This window comes from Narcine bancroftii, chromosome 1, assembly GCF_036971445.1.
Source record: "Narcine bancroftii isolate sNarBan1 chromosome 1, sNarBan1.hap1, whole genome shotgun sequence".
Lineage (NCBI taxonomy): Eukaryota > Metazoa > Chordata > Chondrichthyes > Torpediniformes > Narcinidae > Narcine > Narcine bancroftii.
The window spans coordinates 197262213-197276380 of record NC_091469.1 but is presented as its reverse complement, the minus strand read 5'-3'; the positions used below and the strand labels follow the sequence as shown (position 1 = coordinate 197276380).

The 14168-nt window shown below is 39.7% G+C and overlaps 1 protein-coding gene across 7 annotated transcripts in view; it reads right to left on the bottom strand.

Moving 5' to 3' along the window:
- The window catches only part of LOC138737104 (disabled homolog 2-interacting protein-like), a 592760-nt gene that overhangs the window by 556896 nt on the left and 21696 nt on the right, over positions 1–14168 (bottom strand). The gene's annotated exons all lie outside the window — the stretch shown is intronic.

Genomic DNA, 14168 nt, shown 5'->3' with positions numbered 1-14168 from the left:
TTAAGTTATGGGGGTCATTCTTATAATTTTTGTTAATAATTAGAAGAATCAATCATCGCATGTTCCAGTAATTCTTTGTCTGTTCTCCGGGGGTTGCTAATGGTTCCACATCATTATTGATTTCTTTTTCTTCCAAGGTAACCTTGATGAGAGGGAGGGGATGAGATTAGTTTAATCCAGTCATTTTTTTAAGAAAATCCTTATTTTAATGTCTGATAATGGGTTTGACATGGTTGCATTCATTAGGTTTATTACCAGATGGAGTTATTACAAGTTACTATTAATGAAGATGTGTATATTTTATCACTTATTTTTTCCTCTCCCTTTATGTATTTGCTTGTAAACAATTAATTATGTAATCATTTATTATGTATGTTTGTTAAACAATTAAAAGAAATTGAACTTTATTAAAGACTACAATACTGATTTTTTACTTGCTTTTTTCACGGTCTTTTGTCTTTTAAGCAGTGTCTTCTTAATGCAGGTGTTATTAGTTAGGTATTGTAAGAGTGAGTCTCAGTCAACCAGAAAATTCACATATCCAACATCTGTAGTCCCCATAGGGGCCAGATAATGGGAATTTTACTACATTTAAATTAGCATATTGCTGTGATTGTAAAAATTTTAAATGAGACTTCCAAAATATAATTGCACTGTACAACAACAAACCATTTTGAAAATGCAAAATTGACTCCCATGTTATATCCTTTGGAATGATTCACTGCTTCCTGCCACAGGAATAAAAGCAGAGAATAGTTTAAATATAAATTTCAGGTCATCCTTGTTAGTGTTTTAGGTCAATGTCCATAGAATTAATAGCTTTGAACTCACTTTAGTCACAAAAATAAACTTTTACACAGTGAAATCCATGCTCAAGAAGTCAAAATGCCATAATGAACTTCAGTGAAATGCTTACACCCTGACTTATTATTTAATTAGTTAATGCGAATGACAACAATTCTGTATCAAGTTCTGGGCAATTTTAAGAATTAACTTTGCATAAGCACAAACATTTTCTTATTACATTTAATCCCATATATCTTTAATATTAGAAGTAACATTGCATATTTGCGGAATGAGATCCAAGCCAGAGTAGCATTTATTACAATTTCAAAATATTCTTGAGGGAAAAAATAGATCACCCTGAAATTTATTTCTTTTAAATTATCCAGAAAACAATTCAGCAATAAACTCATCTTAATTATACTTCTTTGCTAAATTTAATTTATGCTTTATTTCACCTTCTTTCACTTTGTCAGGCAAATAATAAATTTGCATTAAAAATGATAGCTTCTGCAAAATGCCTCATCTTCCTCAAACAATCAAATTCATAATAGACAAAATCTCAATAAAATTCAGAACTAGCTCACCTCTTCCTCATTTGTCACATCCATTGCTGCTCTGCAATACCAAAACCTTGGAGCTGGCAATATCATTTTTCAATTAAAAAAATCAATTTTTCATTAATTAATCCAGAGCATGATATCATTTTGCCATAAAAATAACCATTTTAAATAAAAGAAAAATGTACTACTCAGATCGATTAGATTGCACTGTGTTTGAGGTCTCACTCATTTCAATAGCAGACAAGAGGATCCTTTACACTGCATCATAAACCAGCATCTCCTCCACAATCTACATCAGTACCAGACCACCAAGGGCCACTGTTCTTTGCCCCCTGCTCAAAATTCTTTACACCCATTACTGTATGGCTCAGTGCAACAACACCATCTAAAAATTTGCTGACGATATTGAGTTGTATAAAAAGGGGCAATGAAATGAGCCTTCACAAGGAAAATTAAAAACTTTGATGAATGGCGTACTAAAAATAACTTCACACTCAATGTCACCAAAATCAAGAGCTGAGTGTAGACTTCTGGAGGGGAAAAATATCAGAGGTGTACTATCTAATAATTATTGAGGGATCAGAGATGACAGAGTGATCAATTTTAAATTCCTGAGAGTCTATCTCAGAGGATCTTTCCTGGACCAAATACACAAATGTCTTTGGGTGAAGAAAACCATCAGTGCCTCAACTTTCTCAGGAGTTTCTGGAGGTTTTGTAGAAGTGCCGTGGGAAGTGTGCTGACCAGCTGATATGGTGAGGCATTAATACCTCAAAGGAGAAAGCCCTGTAAAAGGCAGTGGACACAGTCCACTACATCACAGACCAAACTCTCCCCACCATTGAGAAAATCGACATGGAACACTGTTGTCAGAGAGCAGCTGCAGTCAAAGATCCACACCATCCTAGACATGTGCTGTTCTCACCACTGCCATCTGAAAGAGATATAGGTGCCGCAAGACTTGTACCACCAGGTTCAAGTACAGTTGCTATCCCTTCACCAAACAAACTCAGAAAATAATTCAAGTCTTACTTTGCACATTTATTATTGAAGTAGTTTTCAATATTGCAGTTTGTTTACACATCTTTCTTTAATTACATTTGTTTCAAGGAATATGCCAGATGAATCACACAACAGAAACTTATGCATGATGGAGTTTTAAGTGGAACAGCCATTGCACAGGAGCAATCCCACTCTCTTGGCAGAAGAGACCTTGATTCAGTGGCATAGACAACCATTATGGCTGGAGACCTCTCGCTGCAGTGGATGACCAAGACGTTCAAGTGTCTTGACATGCTTTTAGTGCTTCACAACACCTGTTTGGCCTGCCTTCTTGACCGGTGGACAATTAAGCAGAAGAGACCAATTAATCTGCCAGGGCCAGGCTTCACAAACTGGGATTGACAGATCCTCTACCTCACCAAGGGTCAAATACCAGTTAGCTACCCTCATCTGGTTTAGCCCATCTGCCAAGATGTTTTACCGGGGTGCTGCAAATGCTACCGCTATTTGAAGGCACAAGTGAGACCTAAGCATCAGGCGGGGACCAAAGGTGGATGAGCTGGCCAAAAAGGGCACAGCAGCCCCTACCCACCCCCACCACCAGTGGTGCTATCCCTCCCCAAATATCCCAAAACAGGAAATGTAAAAGATATACAACTTCTTCCAACAGCCACATTTTGTTTAATTAACTGTTTTTGTTTTGACATTTTTGAAAATTTTCTGATCATTGCAGCCTGAAATGGACCATTCTTTTACTTTTTTTTTTAAAAAATAGCCACAACAACCCCAGGGACAGGCATCATCAGTGGAGTGCAATTTGCTCAAACTACAAATCCTAATTTCCACAAAAGAGTCATAACCATTCTATAGACTACCACATTGCACTGAAAAAATGTCCCATCATGGTAACGTTAAACAGCATTAAAATAACTTATTGTCACGGGTCTATTCAATTGAATGTCATCTCTGTCAATAAACCAACAAGTACAGGAGCATTAGTCAGGTCTTGTCTCTTATAAAAAAAAGTGAGATGTTACCTATCCCATTACTTTAGGGAGATGACAAGCCATGATTAGCAGCTGCCCAGTGAAGAGCTACTTGCTTCCACAATTTTGCATCTGAGCAAGAAAATTAAAATAATAACATTGAGGGGCACATAATTTTCAAATCACTTTATTCTACATGCTAGAATCTGTTCTCCATCCAGGCCCTTCTTCCTACCCTAGTCATTTTTTTAAATATAAATGCTATTCCTTCAGTGCAATTTTTTTTCACAAATGAATTTCATCCATGCTGTAAAAGATAACTCCAGGGCAATTTTGTTCAAATATACTTGGCGTGTCTGATTGGCAACATCCTGGAACTACATCACCTGCCCACTCCATGGGAATAATGCACAGCATTATGCAGAACTATAATTCTTCCTCCTAAAAAGTATTTAGTATCTATTTATTCAGCTTTCATTTTATGCTAATTACTTTGCATTCACATGCATTATTCAAAAACAAGCAAAATATTTTGCAATATGAAGGTGTACTTACTACGAAAACAATCCATCCTTACTGTTTTTCAACTGCATACACCACTGGAGCCTGCACAGCTCAGAAATAAAAATAAATCTATCCAATTATGAACATGAATATTTGTTAGATTATATCACTATTTTAGAAAGAAATTACAAAATTAAGTATATATTATAGACGAACAACTCAGAAGACTGCTTACAGCCACTAAAACAGACAATAGATCATTCCCGGAAATCAGGAAATAGACCAGTGGTTAAAGGAAGCTCGATACAAAGACTATCAAGTTTTAAAAAATTAACTATTCATGCATCTTTCATTAGTGCAACCAACATTATCCAAATTGAAAAAGTATCAAATAATGCAGTGACATTTGACATCTATTAATGAACTGGATTTTGATATGCAGATTTAAGAAAAAAAATTAGATGTGTAGAAATAAACCAAGAATATACTGAAGTAGACATATACACTGCAGTTTGTAAGAGTAAAATTCTACATTTCACTCAGAAGAGCAGCAACAGGAGTTAAACAATAAATGAAAATAAAAATTACAGATATTCAAATCAGAAAAACAAATTATAAACATTAATTAGGTTAGGCACCCTGATGTTTGAAGTCAGAGATTCTTACTCAAAGTGAGAGAAAACAAGCTTTCTGCCACAGAGAAAATTAAAGTCATATGTAGAAATATCTCTAATAAAGAGATCTTTGTCTTAATGTTCAGTTGTTTTTATCCCACAGATGCTATGTGACCAGCTAAGGGTTGATCATTTGCTGTTTTCATTATGAATTCAAATTGTGTATTTTTAAGTGGGTGCAGGAACATTAATCTCCAATCATTTGAAGAGAATAGGCCACATTATTTGAGATAATTAAAGAGCTTATTGGAATCATAGATTTATCAACAGTAAAATTTACTACCAAAAGAAGGAAATTCATCTAAACACTTAAAACTAGTTGAAGCCTCATAAGTTCAATTCTGGGCAAAGATGACAATGCTTTGGAAATGGTGCAAACAAGTTGTATTTGAAGGATACAAGGCATGTTCAACTTTTGTTAGCCAGAGAATCTTAAAGGGAATTTTGTGCACTTTACAAAGTCATGATAAAGGAGAAATTGTTCACCTCGAGCCTGCAAACTGATACAGCTTTTTGGTAATGAGCTAAATAAGCACTTTAATTAATTTACAAAGTGCAATGACCCATCCTATTACTTACTTCCTTTGGCATGTGTATTCTACCAGGATCTGATTAACAAGCAGCTGCAAATAATAGAGCTCCCTTTCAAAGCACTCGGGGTGACAGGAACAAATGTATATACCCAGGACCAATTTCAGTACAGCCAAAAGTGTACAAGACAGCCATCATCGTCCCAGTGTCCAAGAGAGCAACAATAACAGGCCTGAATGACTACTGTCCTGCGGCACTGATCTCCACTATTATGAAACGCTTCGAGCATCTGGTGATAGAATGCATCAAAGCAACAGAGATGCTGGGCCCATTTCAATTCGGCTAGAGAAGAAACAATCCCATAGATAATGCTATAGCCTTGTCACTTCACTCTGTTCTGGCCAACCTGGAGAACGATGCCTCATACACCAGGCTGCGGTTCATTGACTCCAGCTTGGCCTTTTATACAGTGATTTCCCCAGAGGCTGGTGGAGAAAATGTCCTCTCTGTAACTGAATTCTGGACTTCCTAACTCAAAGTCCACAGTCTGTTCAGGTCGGTAACTGATGTCGAGCACCATCATGCTGAACACTGGCGCACCTCAGGGCAGTGTGCTCAAACTGCTCCTGCATCACCAGATTCAGCTCCAACAGTGTCATCAAATTTGCAGATGACAACAGTAGCTGGCCTCATCAGCAACAATGAGGAGTCATACTGCAAAGAGGTGGAAAATCTCATAATATGGATTGTCGAAAGAACCAAAGACTTGTTTATCCAAACCAAGGCCTTTATTAACTAAAAGACTGGAGCATATCACAAGTAGGTCGACCAATCCAGAATGACCTGGTCTGGCTAGGAGCAATCCTTTAAGACCTGCCAGTAGGTGTGGCTACACTCTCAGCCAATCACAGTCATCCTACACTACCATCTGTACATATACCCATTGGTGATAGAATCTGTACTATCATGTGGTGCGAGTGTAACAACCCAAGTCTTAATGTGGACAAGATGAAGGAGATGACCGTGGACTTCAGGACCAGGAATGGCCACCCTCCTATACACAAACAACTCTAATGGAGAGAGTGGAGAGTACCAAGTTCCTTGGAGTTCTCTTAACTGGTGACCTATTGTGGACACAGCACCTCAACAGTGACAGTACTTCCTTAGAAGACTGAAGCAGCCAAGGCTACCAACCACCATAAATATCAAACTTCTACAGGAACTCTATTGAGCGAGTCCTAGGCAGTTGCATCATTGTGGTACAGTTGCTGCAGAAAATTTGATCGGAGGTCAATCCACAGGACCATAAGAGAGGCAGAGAAGATCACTAGAGTCTTCCCCCCCCCCTTCACCCCCACACATTGATGCAGTCTACCAGAATTGTTGTCCAAAGAGGCAAGCAAAAAATCATTGAGGACCCCTTTCACCCACACACAGCAACTTTCAGCTGTTCCTAGCAGGAAAGAGATACAGGAATATCAGCGCCAACACCACAAGGCTGTATATTAGCTTCGTGCCACAAGCAGCGAGAATGCTGAATGACCAAAGGACTGCTCACACTGATCATCTGAGACTCTCATATTCACAAAACAATATTTATATATGTGAATACTTGTCCTGCATATGTATTGTTTGTCAAGGTCTCGTTGTGTGTCTGCACCCTTTGCTCCCAAGACCAGAGAATGCTGCTTCGTCAGGTTGTACTTGTGCAATCGGATAACAATAAACTTGACTCAATTTTCTTCAATGTTTTTTCACGATCAGCAGGGACAGTTGATTGAATTGCTAAATTATTACATAAGAATTAAAAATCTAGCATATCCCAAAATGTACTTAAATTTACAATTTTGTTATTGAACTCATGACTAATATGTTAGGAATTAAACTTTAATGCAGTTGTTAATAGTTAACTTACTGATGCAACTAATTGTGGTAATACAAGAGGCACATTTCTCCAGTAAAACAAAAATTTGCAGACACTATTGATGATGCAAAAAACAAAGCTGGAGACACTCAGCAGGAAAAACAATGTCCTTTATTTAGCAAAGATAATAACACATAACCAATGTTTTGGGGTTGAGTCCTTCATCGAGCTATGGAAAAAAAGTTGGCAGGTGTCTGGAAAAATGTTGACAGGTGTCTGAATAAAAATGTAAAGGGGAGGGGTGGGAGAGAGGAGCATGCTCACAAAGGCAGGAGGTAATCAATGAAGAAGGGAGAGAGGGCACAACAGCAAGCTTGGGGAGGAGGGATGCCAAGGTGAATAGAGAGCAGAGGGTGGAGAGCTGAGGGAAAATTACAGGAAAGGGAGAGCAGGTTAGCAGAAACCTGAAAATTCAATGTTAATGCCATCCGGCTGGAGAGTGTTGTTCTTCCAATTTACCCATGGTCTTGGTGGGATAATACACGAGGACATGGATAGACATGCGAGTGGTATGTAGAACTGAAACGGTTGGCTACTGGAGGTCCCTTTTACTGGTGCAGACAAAGTGAAGGTGCTCAGCAAAGTAATCTCCCAATCCTTGCCCAGTCATTCCAATGTACAGAAGCCCACAAAGGGACCACCAGATGCAGTAAATCAGTCCTGCAGATACACAAGTGAAGGGCTGCTTCACTTGAAAGGCCTGTTTGGGGACCCAGACTGTGGTGAGGGTGGAGGTGTGAGCACCTGTGTGATACCTCCTGTGGCCAGGAAAGGTGCCAGAAGAAGTGGGGGGGGGGGGGTGGGAGGAAGAGAAATTGGTTGGGAGGGATGAGTGCTTAAGGGAGAAGTCCCTACAGAAGGTAGAAAGGGGAAGATGTGTCTGGTAGTGGGATCCTGTTCTAAGTGCCAGAAATTCTGGAGGATGTGTTGGATGCAAAGGTTGGTGAGGAGTTAGGCAAGGACAAGGGATATCTTGCGTTTGTTGCATCTCAGAAGATCTGGACTGGAAGACCTTGTCTTGAGAGCAGATGCAGCATAGATAGAGAAATTGAGAGAAGGGAATAGAATCCTTGCAGGAGACAGAGTGAGGAAGTGTAACTGAGGTAGTTGTTTGTATGTCAGTGAAAAGCTCATCTCCTGAGATGGAGACAGAAATCCAGGAAGAGGAGAGTGCTGTCGGAGATGGACCAGGTAAGTGAGATGGAGGTGAAAAGTGAATGAAGATGACGACCTCATTGTCAGTGCATGAGGCAGCCCCGATGTAGTCACCAGAGGAATTTTGAGGGGCCTTTCTTGTGTAGGCTTACAGCATGGATTATTCCACAAAGCTCAAACAGGCAGGCATAGCTGGAACTCATGTGAGTACCCATGGATACTCATTTGATATGGATGAAGTGAGAGGAGTCAAAGGAGAAGTTGTTTAGAGTGAGGACAAGTTCTGTCAGGTGGAAGAATGTGGTGGTAGAGAATGAATGGTAAGGTCTCTGGTCCAGAAAGGAGAAAAAATGCTTTTAAGATCTTCTCTTATGGGGAATGGAAGTATAAAGGGATCGGACAGCCATCATGAAAATGAGGAAGTCCAATTTGAGGAATCTGAAGTCACTGAAGAGATGAAGGACATGTGAGGTATCGCAGATGAAGATGGGGAGGAATTGGACCAGGAAGAGAAGATTGAGTCAAGGCAAGACGAAACTAGGATAAGAGCAGACAAAAACAATGCGTCTTCCCAGATGGTTGGGTTTATGCATCTTGGGTAAAAGTAGAAACAAGCAGTGGGGGAATGGGAGACAGAGGTTGGTGACCGTGGGAGGGAGGAGACCAGAGGTGATGTGGTTGAGGATGGTATTGGAGACAATGGCTTGATAAGTAGGAAGAGAGTCTTAGAGCTGTCGTTGGCGTCAGCAAGGTAGAACTCTATCCACGGCCTCGTGTACTATCCCACCAAGAGCACCTGTAAAGTGGAGGAACAATACCCAATTTTCCATTTAAGCACTCTCCAACCAGATGATATTAACATCGACTTTTCCAGTTTCTGCTAACCTGCTCTCCCTTTTCCCACCTCCATCTTTCCCTCAGCTCTCTGCCCCCTCCTCTCCATTCACCGAGCCATTACCCCTCCCCTTGCTTATTGCTGTGCCCTCCCTCCCTACCTATTACCTCCTGCCTTTGCTCCTACTCCCTCATCTCCCCTTTAAGTTTTTTTTTAAATTCAGAAAACTGCCAAATTTTTTCCATACCTTGATAAAGGGCCTCAAACTCAAGACATCAGTTAGTTATCTATGTCTTTGCTCTATAAAGGACTGTTTGACCTGCTGAGTTTCTCCCAGCTTTGTGTTTTTACAGGTAGAATTCTCTGCAAGATTCTGTCTTTGGTATCTGCCAAGCCAAGCAATTAAACTTCATTTCAATATCATTTTATTTAGAACTGTAATTTGGTAATCAATGCACTCAGATCAGATTCTTGGCCAAAAATGCATCATACAGGACTGGAGAGGTTCAGGCATCATTTTGCAACAAAGCATGTGAATTTATCACAAAACTGATACGGTTTCATTTGTCTGAGAGAGTGGAGGTTTCAGAAAGTTGGCTTTTCAAATTCATGATCAATTTCCATGTTAAGAAATTGTTCATCTTCTCCTCTGACTGTTGCTGTGTGAATAGGTTAAAAGGGCATATTAAATTTTACAAACATTCCATACTTGAATATAGTCAAAAATAATTTGAGGTCACCAAAACTTTTTTAACCTTCCAATTCAAAGAATTGGTGCTCAATTTGATCAAAGAGCAGACTTTCCTGTGATTTTCACCTGAAAAATGTTTATTCCACTGTAAAAGTGCAAAGACAGATGTTTTCATCAAACCTTTATCACTTTCACATAGTATATCAGTTTCCCCAAGTATGAATATACAGATTGGACTACCTTAAGTATGCGTAATGAATTTGTCATTTTTCCTAATCTTGAAAAAGCATAAGTCCGATTTACCCAAAAATGGCAGCAATGTCTTATCTAATATCTCCAAGATTTTTTAAAATGACTATAAAGTGACATACAACTTTAAAAGCAGGTTGTTTTTAATTCCCCACACAGAACAGCAATAGCTCCCAAATACAGTAAAAAAAAACCCTGGTCCCCAGAATTTAAGTAAATGGCAAAAAAAATGAAAAAATTAAAATAAACGGTAAAAAATATGTACCATATATGTGAAATAAGACAAGTGGGTGTACAAGACGACCCCCAGAGTTTCCACTTAAATATGAAGGTTTTGAGTTATGCTCACTGTACACAAGTTTGGAGCCATGATGGGGTTTCACAGTTGCTGGAGATTCATGTTAACCCAGAGAGAATGCCTGCTGTTTATGAAAGAATGAAAACTTGAGCCTCTCCAAGAAACCGTTTTTAAAAGTACCGATAACTGATTACTGTTCATCAGTTGTTGCAAATGATGACTGTTAGCTTTGTTTGCTGTGCTGTTATTTTAAGGTATATTAGACAGGTTTATAATATTTTTGTTTTAATACAACATTACTATTAGGCCAACTTCCCAAACGCAAGTTTCACTGGAAAAATATTTAGTGGTAGGACCTTAGGAGTTATGAAAGTGTTTTATGCTGTTCTCAATCGATATGGGGGACACTGAACCACAGGATATTAATGTTTGGATTTTATATTTTGTTTACAATACAAACCCTGGTTTTGGGGTGATATTCTTAAGATTCAAATTCCATCTTATAAGCTGGCATGTGTGGTAAGTTTACAATTGCCGAAGTAAATGTTCTCAGAAGCAACAAACTTTTGGTGAAGATGGGAGCAAATATTCAGCGAGCAGTGTCTTGGTCGAGCTTTGCTTGTAGCAGAATAAAGTTGTGTGAAACAGTGTCACCCAGGATACTTGATGCTGCTTGTCATTGGGGTGATGCTCTTAAAGTATATTCTTATCCCTGCTTAGTAAGGGTCATCCCTTTATTTGTAAACTAGGGGTAGAGGCGGTTAATTATCTATTTTATTGTTTGTCTATTGAGCAGCTCTGTGGAGGGGAAGGAACCTGCTGATACAGCAAAGGTTAAATGCTTTCAAAAAAAATGTGACTGAAAATAAAGTAAAATGCTTTAAGATTTAAGTTAAAACAATGATGGAGAAACTCAGCAGGTCAAGCATAGTCCTTTTTGAAAAAAATGTCATCAGGCATCTGAAAAAAAAGTTGGTGGGAAGGAATGGTCGCAAAGGCAGAAGATGATAGGTGAAGGGAGAGAGGGAACAATGACTACCCCTCCCCCCTTTTGTTTAGAGACCACCCCTTCCTCTTCCCCCAATCTTATTTAGAGACCATCCCTCCCCACTTGATCAGGGACCACCCCTCCTCCTCTTGTTTGGAGCACTGTCCAGCCAGATGGCATTAACATCAACTATTCTGCTTTCTGCTAACCTGCTCTCCTCTTTCCCCTCTCCCTTCACCTAGCTATCCCTCCTCCAATTGATTGCTGTTGTCACCTCCCGTCCTTCTCCCCATATCACCTGTTTTTGCAACCATCGCTCCCTCCCCTACTCTTGTTTGGACACCTGCTGACATTTTTCCATACCTTGATAAAAGGCTCAAGCCGAAGCAGTGGTTATGTAATTTTACCTTTGCTGTGTAAAGGACACTGCTTGGCTGGCTGAGTTTCTCCAGCTTTGTGTTTTTACTTCAACCACAGAGTCTGCAGATTGTGTTTTACTGCTTTAAGGATGATATATTCATGCAAGTGAAGCTTGTTCAGTGCAAGCACAGTGAGGGCTTTTTGTCTTTTAAACTGTTTATTCTTTATGCAGATGTATTAGGCCTTATAAGAGCAAGTCTCAAACAACTGGAAAATATACATAATCTACTAATCCCCATGGGTGCCGGATACCAGGGGTCTTACTGTATATTTGCTGCCCAATGTAAATGACTAATTATGCAATTAAATAACCAATTGAATTTAAGCTTGCATTTCAAATCTCATCTCATGCTTTGAAAAGTTTATACTAGATAATAATTTGGGCATTTCAGCTCCATTCCGACTTTAATCTTCAAAAATGTTTGGAATGCCCATGCATGTGAGGTTTTGCTTCCAAAAAAAGAAATTTGGGTAACAGAAATCTAAAGCTGCCTCAATGTGATCAATTTCTTGCTCTTCCTTTGCACCCCCCAAAATCCAACGTAGAATCTCCATCAAAGCAAACTAAAAGCAAATAAAATGTATTAGCCATTAGAAACTTCAATTAACAAGGAATACAAATATTAAAGACAAACAAGATTTTGCTTGAAACAATTGAATACCAAAGCAGTTTAAAATCTACAAAACCATTAATCAGCCATGGCAAGTTAATTTTCAGATGTTTTGTATGATGCAGGACATTTCACTACTCACCATTAACAAAGACACAAGGTCAACAAGAATTTGTGTAACTATTCATGGGGAAGACATTGAAACAATACTGGTAAACATATGTAAAACACGAGAATCTGCATTTACAGAGGTTGAAGTAAAAACAAAGCTGGAGAAACTCAGCAGGTCAAACAGTATTGCTTTGTAATTTTACCTTTGCTGTATAAAGGACACTGCTTGACCTACTGAATTTCTCTAGCTTTACATTTTTACTTGGTAAAACATCAGAAAGGTTGTGGCCTTAGCTACATGGAAAATAGAGACTGTAAAATCAACTGGTAGCCTTGAGGTTAACTTCAAATACATTTTAAAAATTTCATACTGCATTGAGAAACAACTGTCAAAATACCAACCAGCACATAATTCATGCCAAAGTATAGAATATCATCACAACAGATTCCATTCTTTACATCTATTTTCGTATTTATCAAGGAACTCCTTGATAAATAACTCCTACTCACCACCATTTCACTAATGATCCAGCCTGCTTTACAAATCAAAACTACATATTCAACAAATTATGAATCTTTTATTTCAGAGTTATTACCCAACTACTATTAATGCAGGTCCCATTGGGATTCAGATTTCTTCTCAGAGTACATACATGACATCACATATAGCCCAGAAATTCATTTTTCTGCTGGGGAGGCAGAATTGGTCGTGCAAAAAAACCCAGTACACAGCGTATCTTTGGCTTGGCTTCGCGGACGAAGATTTATGGAGGGGGTAAAAGTCCACGTCAGCTGCAGGCTCGTTTGTGGCTGACAAGTCCGATGCGGGACAGGCAGACACGGTTGCAGCGGCTGCAGGGGAAAATTGGTTGGTTGGGGTTGGGTGTTGGGTTTTTCCTCCTTTGCCTTTTGTCAGTGAGGTGGGCTCTGCGGTCTTCTTCAAAGGAGGTTGCTGCCCGCCGAACTGTGAGGCGCCAAGATGCACGGTTTGAGGCGTTATCAGCCCACTGGCGGTGGTCAATGTGGCAGGCACCAAGAGATTTCTTTAGGCAGTCCTTGTACCTTTTCTTTGGTGCACCTCTGTCACGGTGGCCAGTGGAGAGCTCGCCATATAACACGATCTTGGGAAGGCGATGGTCCTCCATTCTGGAGACGTGACCTTGCAAACAAATAAATGTGAACAGATAATGAATGTAAAGTGAACTGTAGTCAACAAAGAGCATCTTTACTGTCCAGGAGTTCCAGGGATTTGTGTAGAGCCACTGAGATGGCATCTGCCATAGACCTGTTACTATGATAGGTGAACTGTCAAATAACAGACAAATACACCCCCCTTTAAATATATAAAGTGAACAAGTAAGAGTCCTTAAATAAGTCCCTGGTTGAGTTTGTTGTTGAGGAGTCTGACGGTGGAGGGGTATCAGCTGTTTCTGAACCTGGTGGTGCGAGTCATCTGGCATCTATTCCTCTTTCCTGATGGTACCAGTGAGGGCAGAGTGTGCTGGGTGGGCAGAGTGTGCTGGATGGCATAGATCCTTGATGATTGCTGCTGCTCTCCGACAGCAACGTTCCCTGTAGTAGATACACTCAACGGTAGGGAGGATTTTGTCTGCGATGTCCTGGGCTGTGTCCACTACCTTTTGGAGGGCTTTCTGCTCAGAGATATTGGTGCCCTCATACCAGACTGTGATGAGGCCAGTCAGCTCATATCTGTAGAAATTTTCCAGGGTTTCTGGTGTCATACCAACCTCCACAAGCACCTGAGAAAGCAGAGAAGCTGATGTGCTTTTATCACAATGCCATTCGTGTGTTGGGTCCAGCAATGATCCTCTGAGATAGTGAC